This window comes from Erigeron canadensis, chromosome 4 (assembly GCF_010389155.1).
Source record: "Erigeron canadensis isolate Cc75 chromosome 4, C_canadensis_v1, whole genome shotgun sequence".
Classification (NCBI taxonomy): domain Eukaryota; kingdom Viridiplantae; phylum Streptophyta; class Magnoliopsida; order Asterales; family Asteraceae; genus Erigeron; species Erigeron canadensis.
This window is the reverse complement of record NC_057764.1, coordinates 30,848,697-30,859,272: the sequence shown is the minus strand read 5'-3', so window position 1 is coordinate 30,859,272 and position 10,576 is coordinate 30,848,697. Positions and strand designations below refer to the sequence as shown.

Below are 10,576 nucleotides of genomic sequence, written 5' to 3'. Positions count from 1 at the left end.
ATTAGTGTTAGGTGTTTTACTTTTTGGTTAGAATATTGACAAAATAAAAATGACGTAGATTAAAATTTGTTAAAAAAGTGATTAAAATAAATAGCCAAGATTATGTTAAAAATATATGTATTGAACTAAATATACAAAATTATTTAAAAAATTGAATTAAAAATTTTGATTAAATAAACTACCTTAGACGTATTAAAAATTACTATAAAGTTAAATTTAAAAGTATAAAAGTAAATTTATATTGTATAAACAGAGTTCTAAAAATTATTATCAAGTAAAAAAGATATATATAAAAGTAATTAAATTTGTGATAATTTTGTTATATGATTTGTATTTTCCAAAAAACGTATAATATGATTTGTATTTTGCAGTATAGATGGCAACTTACCATGGCGGTGATGGCGGCAATGAAGACCCACATCGACCATGGTGGAAGATTACATGGGGCTGCAAAGGCAGCGGCGGTAAGGAATTTGGTTTTTTTATAATTCATATTTTAATTTAATATTTTTTTACTAACTTGTCTTTTTAGAATTTGGTTCTTTATAATTCATATTTTAATTTAATATTTTTTTTACTAACTTGTTTTTTTAATTTTTTCTAGCCCCTCGAAAGGGAAAGGGGAGGGGGTCATGTCAAAATTTAAATTTGGAGGCTGAGTTCGCGAAAAAGGGCCGCCTGTCGATCGACATCGACACGAGCAACTTAAAAACGTGGCAGACGATCGGCCCAAATTCTTCTATGTATAAGAGCCTCATTGGCACCTTGGTCCGCCACATCCCTCAGACATACAACTCCTGGGACCATGTGCCTGCTGAGAGAAAGGATTTTATCATCCCGACTCTAAACGTAAAATATTATTCATTTTTAACTTCTTCTTTGATGTTTGTATCAATTTTTAATTTCGCTAACTTTTACTTTTATAAATTGCAGACTCGGTTCAAATTGGACCACTTTATTCAGATTCCTAACCCCGAGGATCCTATCAGGCGGGGGTTTAGGCTGTGTGTTGATAGGGACTGCTCCGATCAGTATCGGCTCCGAAAGAGCCAGTTCAAGAGAGCCCACTTTTCCAAAAAAGGGGGCCTGGATGCAGTTCCCCAGTTGGAACAGGCTGTTCCTCCAGAGGGTATGTCACAGGAGGACTGGAGAGCTTTGTTGGGATATTACCAGAGGGAGGACCGGGTGAAGCAGTCGGTGAGAAACAGCACGAACAGGGGCAAGCAAGTTCTTGCGGGGACCCATGGTCGTAAGTCTTACTCTCAGTACGTCCACCAGGAGAAGGTTAGTTATGAATTATATATGTATTAAATATATATAATTGTGTTTAAAAGTATAAATTAAAGAATGTATATGTCTTATGATAAATTGATGTGTTTACAGGTTGAAAAAAACAAGGACGTGGACTTGGTGGATTTGTTCGAGATTAAGCACAAGAAGAAGAAGGATAAACAATGGGAACACCCGATGGCTGAAGAAATACATGTATGTGTCTCTCTGTAGGATTTTATATTTTTTAGTATTAAATGTTAATTAATCAACCTTATGTATAATGTAATGTTTTTTACAGTCTCAACTCAAGAAGAAGAAGGAGGAGGCTGAACAGGACCCCGTTCCAACACCAGATCCTGACATTGTCATGGATGTACGGGGAGCCCGGGCGGGTCATCAGGCAGATGGGTACCGAGGCGTATGACTATACGCATCTTACCCAGGGACAGCCACGTGCATCATTCGACTTGAACAATGACCCACCTCAGCCTAGCCAGACGTCCTCCTTATTTGAGGAATTATTTAACTATTCTAGTTATGCACAGGCTCCTTTTCCTCCTCAGCCGTCCCAACAGTTGTCCACAGCCCCTCAATACTCAGGCGGATCGTATCATGTCAATTTAGATGATGATGATGATGATGATGATGAGAGCGATGGTGCTCATGATTAGTATTTTTTGGTTATAAACAATATATTTTTTATTGTATCAATTATGTTTGTGGTGTATATGTGTTTATCTTTTTGGATGTGCTGGTGATGATGGTCATAACAAACGAAAAAAACGTAAAAAAAATATGCCTAATCTATATAAATAATTACGTCAACTATTATTAGTAACAGAATACGTCAACGATATCTAGTACTTATAAAAACAAAAACATCAAAGATAGCTATAGAATACGTCAACTATTATTAGTAATCATTATAACAAAATGTGTGAAAAAAATACATCAACGATATCTAGTACTTATAATAACTATTATTACATACGTTAAAGAGTTACAAACAAACAATTATACGATATAAATAAACTATTCAAGGATCTCATATCCCGTAGGTGCCTTATTAGCTTGAACGTGTCTGTGGTACTCAGCCAAACGGTCTCTGTACTTCGGATGTGTTGCCCAGGCCTGCGATGCAGGTTTATCATGTCCCCAAGCTGAGGTGTAAGGCATTGGGCAGTCCTTATCTAAAACAACTGTAACAAAATGTGTCGACCCCGATACCAGGGCAATGCATATCGGGTCATCTACGTATAGCTCGCCTGGCCCCTTCCAAAAGGAAAACATGTGATGTTCTCCTCTAAACTTAAACAGATAATTATTACCCCCAACGCATTAGACAGAAGCATAGCGCAATATGGATTCATCATCCAGTAATCGTGTGGGCGACCATTCGGATAAGACATTGATAGCAAAGTGTGTATGTGTTTAGCGTCACCAGCGAATGCACCCTCATAGTATCCGTGCCTGGACTCATACTCCTCTAGCATTAGTTTGCGAATCCACTCGAATTTTTGCTCGTTTTCACCCAAAGCAACAGCCAGTGCCCGAAACCCACAGTTACCATCAGACTGTACATTTTTTATATTGACAACGTATCTTTGAAAGAACTTAGGGAGCTGGCCTAGGTAATGACTCATGTCAAACGATGTTGACTCACTCGGGAAAAAGTTGTGTGTAAACGGTTCAGGGTTGTTCTGGGGATTTTGTGTATTCTGTGTTGTGGGTGTCGAGAATAATTGATCAACAAAGCTATATGTTTCTTCTTGTGTTTGGTTATTCTGGTCTCCGAAATAACTTTGTGTGTCTGCGAAACGTGAATCGCTACCCACATACGAACTATGTCTGCCACTTTGTCCCCAGTATAGTTTGTTATAAGGTTCGCCAAAGGAATCTGTATTTCCCGGGATGTTAAACTCATAACCCACATACCCACTTTGCCTACCACTTTGACCCCATAACACTTTGTTATATGGTTCGTCTACATTGTCTGGCACGTTCATTGATAGGCCCACATAATTACTTTGTCTCCCAATCTGACCCCATTCGGGCTGGCTTTCAGTTTCATTGAAGAAACGTGATGGTGTTTCCGCGAAAACAGAACTGGTGCCCACATAATCACTCTGTCTCCGACTTTCAGGTGATTGTGCTTGGCTTTCATTTTCATTGAAGAAACATGATGGTGTTTCCGCGAAAAATGAACCGGTGCCCACATAATCACTCTGTCTACGACTTTCAGGTGATTGTGGTTGACTTTCCCTTTCTTCAAAAAAACGTGATTGGCTGCTCACGTATTCACTGTGTCTCACATATTGGCCTTCTCCAAATGCACATGACGGCTGCGAAAATTGATCGGAGAATTGAACCGACCTTGATTTTTGAAGACCCGGGGGTGCTGTGTTTGTCGCTGGTCTGTTTTGTTCGGGCGCCTGCAAAAAAAAAAAATTTTAATAACAGATTACACTTACAAGTATACTAACAAATAGGGGGCAATTACCAAAAAAAAAAAAATTCAATTAATTAAATGTAGTTCGAATTATGATCCGACATACTTGAGGTATATTTTTCTTTGACCCGATTGGTCTTCCACGTTTATTTTTAATAACAGACGGGTCCTTGATTTTCGTTCTCCCCGGATAGACGATGTCTTTTAATTTAGAAATCCAGTTTTTGCGATTTGACTTCGGTTGATCCTTAAACTGGACTTTAACATCCTTTATAGCTTCGTCATCGTCAGAGTCTTTTCAATGATCGTTGTCCGGAAGGCATGTCGACGGTGTCAGGTCTAGCTTTCTCCAAAAGTCATTTATGGTATGCACCTCAACACGTTTGTCTACATTTTTGACGAAAAATAATTACAATATTTGTGCATTTAGCAAATAAAAAAAAGCAATTGCCTATATTTCAATAAACTTACTGCAATGCATGTACGCAGCTAGACGACAGGCACATGGAAGGCCACAACTAGTCCACACCTTACACCCGCATTTTCTCAAGTCTTTTCCGATCTCATTTTTTAATCGTTTTATTTCATCGACCATTATATCAAGAGCTGTCACAGATACAACACAAAGCAGGTCTTTCAAACATGGGTAGTTGTGTTTACCAGCTCTATAAATCCTGCTTTCTTCCAGTTGGCCCTTGATTTCTGTATCTTGTCCGAGGAGGACATCATTAACACACTGAATTATTCGTTGAAATGTACATCTCCCCTGTAACTCGGACTTGAGGAGTGAATGCTCAGCCTCAACTCTGTTGGTAGTGTAATTACGGTAGTTGAGGTGCTGATCCACCCAAAAGGACACAAACTTTTCCTTGTACGGGGAAAGCCACTCCTTCTGCAGGTACTTGTAAACCTCTGTCAATTTAACATGTGATTAGCTTGTGTGGGTATATGTGATTTACCAAAAATTAGGAAAAAAAAAACTTCAAAAGCACTTCACTTACTGTCTAAACGGGGACCCATCTTCTCTTTTAAATATGATAAATTGTTGGTGTACTCTTCTAGTGTGCGGGACTCGTAAAGTTTTTTCCACCATCCGTAAAAAGGCCCCCATTTCCCTTCCCCTTTTAACAATGGCATGCTAAATTTGTCTATGTTCCTCCATATGTGCACTCTACACAGTAAATGGTATGCTTCAGGCATAACGGTTTTGCATGCTTTCATTAGCGCCAGATCCCGGTCCGTGAGTACGACACGCACAGCAAAGCCTTCACCTAACGTTGACTTCAAACACTCCAACACCCATCTATAATTATGCTCATGTTCGCTTATGATAAACGCATATGATATGCTAAAGGTCCTGTTTGTTGGAGTGACACCAACGATCTCGACCAATGGCATGTTGTACATATTCGTTTTGTACGTGGCGTCTATTTGGATAACATAAGGAAATGCACGCCACAATTTAAATGCTGTCGGATGTATAAAAAACAGATTCTCCAACCGACCAGATACACTGTTTGTTGTATGATAATACAAGTAATTATGCTCCTTAAGCAAACTGAACATAACCTGTTTCGTTTGAACAATATGGCGTACATATGTCGTTTCAGATACTTTATCATAGTAAATAAATAAAAAGATATGTAAATTTGATATGATATACCTGCATTGGAGTGTTCCCATGTTTTTAGGCCGCCTTCTTCCGCATAGCTTTTTGGAAATTGTAAATGTCATCACTGCGGGTCAAGTTTCCTGGAAATTTTTCTTTCAACAGCTTTAACATCCTACGGGGCGTACTACCACGATGATATTCTTCTTCCAGAAATAATCTCTCCTCTTCAGTCAACCTTCTTGCGTACGCGTAACCCTCCAGATTCTCAGCTGGATAGTGATTATGTGTGTCGTCTACAACGGTTATCCTCCAACCATCATCAGTTAAACGACCAATTAATCTAAAGGGGCACTGACACTTAAGTGTTTTTTTAACGAAGCCGCTTATCCTATCATCCATTTTCCCAGAAAGATTACAGACTATCGTCACTTTATTTCTTACACCAGCTAAGTTGGAATTTGTTCGTCGTTTGATTAACACATAACCAAGCTGCAATCCTGTACTTTTGGCCCAGTTGAACAATTCTTCGTGTGAATCGAACACCTTAAGATGTATTATTAGTCCTTGAGCAATATATTTATACAAAATTGCGGTAAAAATTTACAAGTTATTTGGGGGTTTAGTAAAAATAAGATTAGGGGTATTAAAGTCATTTGATAATATTTTCCTTGTGCAGAGTAATTATTACCTTGAGCAAATCAGCTCCCATTTAATGATATTTGCCTAAATTAGATTTTTTTAACAAATTATCATTAATTTGTATACATATGCAATATCTAACATTTTAAATATGCAATATCTAACATTTTAAAATATGCAATAAATATAACAACGAAACACAAATGAAATACTACTAAAATATAAATATTTTAATGATATTTGCCTAAATTATTTTTTTTAACAAATTATCATTAATTTATATACTAATAAATATCTAACATTTTAAATACGCAATATCTAACATTTTAAATATGCAATATCTAACATTTTAAAATATGCAATAAATATAACAACGAAACACAAATTAAATAGCACTAAAATATAAATATTTTAATGATATTTGCCTAAATTAGTTTTTTTTAACAAATTATCATTAATTTATATACTAATAAATATCTAACATTTTAAATACGCAATATCTAACATTTTAAATATACAATATCTAACATTTTAAAATTGCAATAAATTTAACAACGAAACACAAATTAAATAGTACTAAAATATAAATATTTTAATGATATTTGCCTAAATTAGTTTTTTTTAACAATTTATCATTAATTAGTATACTAATAAATATCTAACATTTTAAATATGCAATAAATTTAACAAAAAAACACAAATTAAATACTACTAAAATATAAACTAATAATGATATTTGCCTAAATTAGTTTTTTTTAAAGTTAACAAGGATACCTGATCGGTGTGGAAAACCCTAGCGTCGTAGTCAAAATGAGGGGCCGCCTCTGGTATGTCAAATTCTTCGTCAGGTTCTTCTAAGTGAAGCTCAAAACCTTCCGCACCCATTTCGCCCCATATACTTTCAAAATCCATCTGAAATAATGATAAACTATAATAATAATATTAAAGATCTACAATTTATAGTATATTGAAAATCTAATGTATATCTATATATCTATATCTATATATATAAACGATTGTGAAAGAACAAATAGAACAAATAGAATGTTATATAATATCTATATATCTGTATCTATATATATAAACGATTGTGAAAGAACAAATAGAACAAACAGAATGTTATATGAAAACTTTATGAAAGAACAAGTAGAAAGAAAGAGTGAAAACGATGGTGAGAAAAGCGAAAGATACGAGTTTCCATATATAGAATCAATTATACACTGTGGACCATTAAGTCCACAGTGTACGATTTCGTACATCGACTTTTTGCAGCGAGGGTCGCTGCAAAAAGTGTGGTCATTTTACTAAAAAACTGGTCGGATCACCAGGCGCCTTTTTTTTATTCATGTTCCTAACACTAAGCTAACATTAATTATTGGTGTTTAATCATTAGATTGGGGTGACAAATTACAGTTGCACTACAACTCACTACAATAAAGTGTTCAAAAGTACACAATTTAATTGTTGTATCCTCACGTTAAAATATGTGTATAATTTTGTAGTTCACGGCCAACAAAACCGTGCACAAAATGGGCGTTACAAATTTATAAGAAAAGTCCACGGTAATTTATGTGAAGAAATTATGCCATGTTAACAGGATTTAGTGTGAAGAAATGGTTGTAATATCCACATAAAGTAGCGTGAACAAATGTTTGGGATTGTTCACTAGAGTGAACGTGGACAAAATTCGAAGTTTACAATAATTAGCGTGACAAAACTTTAAACTTCTCACCAAAATTAGCGTGAAGAAAATTTTGAGTCGTCCACGTGTACAAAAGTCTTACAAGAAGAGACTCTAAAGCTCATACATATATTTATGCTAGTAAAAAAAGTCATAATAAAAATTTACAGCAACTATTTTTAACATTCATTTAACATCTTTTACAACTATTTTTTACATTCATTTTACAGAAACAACTATTCAGTACATTCATTTTGCAAAACACTTGCTGAGAAAAAATTCAACAAAAGAAGAGTTTGGAGTTGGTCCAGATTATGAGATCATGCCTCTAAGCAGCAGAACAAGATTGGGATGTCTCTTCATTATGATGTCTCTTTTTTGATCTGCATACAATTATAACAAAACAAGTTAAGTACATAAATTAAATCATACATAACACAAGAATTCCAATATTAAAACAAATGATGTATATCAACAAGTTAAGTACATAAATTAAATCATTTGATTATTCTATACCAGCATCCATGATGCATCAGGTATCCAACATTCCAACTAACATAGCTGATACTTGTTCACACAAACTATGTAAACCTAAGGGCTCTTTGGATATATATTCTTAAAATGAACAAACGGTATAAACTTTAGAATCTAATAACCACACCAAAACTTAAAACCCCTGCCACAAGTTTTGCTATAAGAAATCCTAGTTTTATTATAACTCATTACCTAATTTTGATGATACAATATCACATAATCATTTAAACCACACAACTAAATACCTCTTAGATATTATATGCAACCCAAAATTCTACAAGAGCCGAATAAAGTGAATGCCTGATCATTGAGCCTTTTTCATCAAGACTAGGATCTAAAACTAAAGTCCTGAATCTGCCATTCTACCACATGTTCCTAAATTTCTAACTTATTGCATAAACAAATGTAATACCACTCTTAAAACCTTTAGTAACTTAAACAAAAAAACAGTTACAGCTAACCTATAGATAAAGAAAAATAGCTTTTCTCGATAAAAATTGAACCTGATAAGGATTGTCTTGGAAAATTCATCGATGATCCTGATGAAATGCACTAGAAGTTGCCTGGCAGAATAAAATTGAAAGTTTTAGTTCGGCAAAACACAACTAATCTACAAAGATATGTATACATGGTTGAATAGTAACCTCTGGTGGTATGGACATACGTGGCCCGCAAAAGTCAGAAAAAACAGTCCTAAAGAGTTGGAGCTCTCCGGTACACTGATCAAGAGTCTTTTGCATTTTCGACATTTGGTTACTCTGATTTTCTATTTGCTTACTCTGAGTTTCTATTTGTATCCTTTGAGATTCAATTTGCTTACTTTGGGTGTCAACTTTATCCAAGAGGTATCGGTTTTCATTTTCTATAGTTTTGCCTCTTAATTTTCTTAAATCAAAACTAAACTTAGATACTTGCGATCTTTTTTGTAGAGTACTCTACAAAAAAAAACCCTACGTTTAGAGACATACCTTTTAATGTCACCCCAAAGCCCCAAATTAATGATTAAACACTGAAGTTGGGTTGCAAGTTAGTCCAATTATTGGATTGAATTAATCAAATTAATTTGACGTACGTCCATGAGAAAATAAAAAGCTACAATAAGCTAATTGATTAATTGTAATTTACTTTTGAATATGTTTCGGTCACTTAAATATATCTATATCCTATTAGAATTTTTCATCAATTTAGTTGTTATATTTGTACAGTTGCCTCATAATTTTCTCGAATTATTTAAAAAAAAAATCTCAGTAATTCAAAAATGAAATGTTTTTGTATGAACTACATGGTATTATTTAAGTTAACATTAAAATATAAAAGTGAAAAGGTCAAAAAGGTCGAAACATTTGTTGAAAATCCCTGAAATGTAGGGGTTTAGAAATTAGAAAGGGTCCATCACGTGTTTCTTGGTTTAGAGCAGCTTGTAAAAGTTTGAGGGCCCAGTTCATGTGGGACTTAGGGGGCCACAATATATGGACTCTGATAATCATTATCCAAGATAAAAAAAAATTCTTCATAGTTGATACTAAGTGGCCCAAATTACTCGCATATTGGATTAAAAATACCGTAAAAATTGAGGTTTTTTTTCTTTCAATGACTCTAGTTTCTACTCTCTAGACATGTACTTATGTTTTACATTTTAGAGACAGTAAAAATTGGTTTTTAATTTCTTTTTGTTTATTCCGTCCAATTTTAATTCAATAAATCAGTTTTTATTTCCTACTTAGCAATTTAAATCATGACTAGACCGATGAGATTAACCTTTTCGATGACGTGGCATATTAGTATTAGGCTTAATTTCATGAGTTTTTACATAGTAGTTTTTAGGGATATTAGACTGTTCAAAAAACAAATAGTACTCTACCTGAGGGGTGTAAAATGTAAATATTAACTCACTGTATAACAAAACATAAATTGTGTCCCCTTGCTAGGAACACGTACACAATGATCCCTGGCAAAAGTAACTTGTAAAATTGCAGAAATGTTGTTAATTATATTTACCCCTGCCTCAAATTGCATGCAGAAGTTACTAACAATAAGTCACGACAGACAGTAATAAATAATGAAAGCTAGCTAGGTACCAAAACATCAATGAAATATAAATACATTCATAATGCTATCAATTTCTTTCAAAAGAGAAGAACAATTGACGGTGTCGGAACCAGAATTTTCAGTATGTGATCGCTGAATAGTTTTCATAATACAAACAACCGTAAATGTTATATTACAAAATTAAATTATATCAGTTTGGGGTTGTCAATTACCTTTAAATTAGATATATACATAAAAATAGTACTGAAAATATAGAGTCTTATAGATATTGTGGGGATGTCAATTACCACATAGCTCCGCCACGGCCAATTAAGGACATGAAATTAGAGGGCTTAAAAAG

At 34.4% G+C, this 10,576-nt stretch overlaps 1 long non-coding RNA gene across 1 annotated transcript; it reads right to left on the bottom strand.

Moving 5' to 3' along the window:
* Positions 1–7,997: 7,997 nt before the first annotated feature.
* Positions 7,998–9,104, bottom strand: LOC122594846. The gene is made up of 3 exons (XR_006323123.1): positions 8,832–9,104; positions 8,691–8,750; positions 7,998–8,036 (listed from the first exon to the last, which is right to left on the bottom strand). It is a non-coding gene; the product is annotated as an uncharacterized LOC122594846 (long non-coding RNA).
* Positions 9,105–10,576: the final 1,472 nt, after the last annotated feature.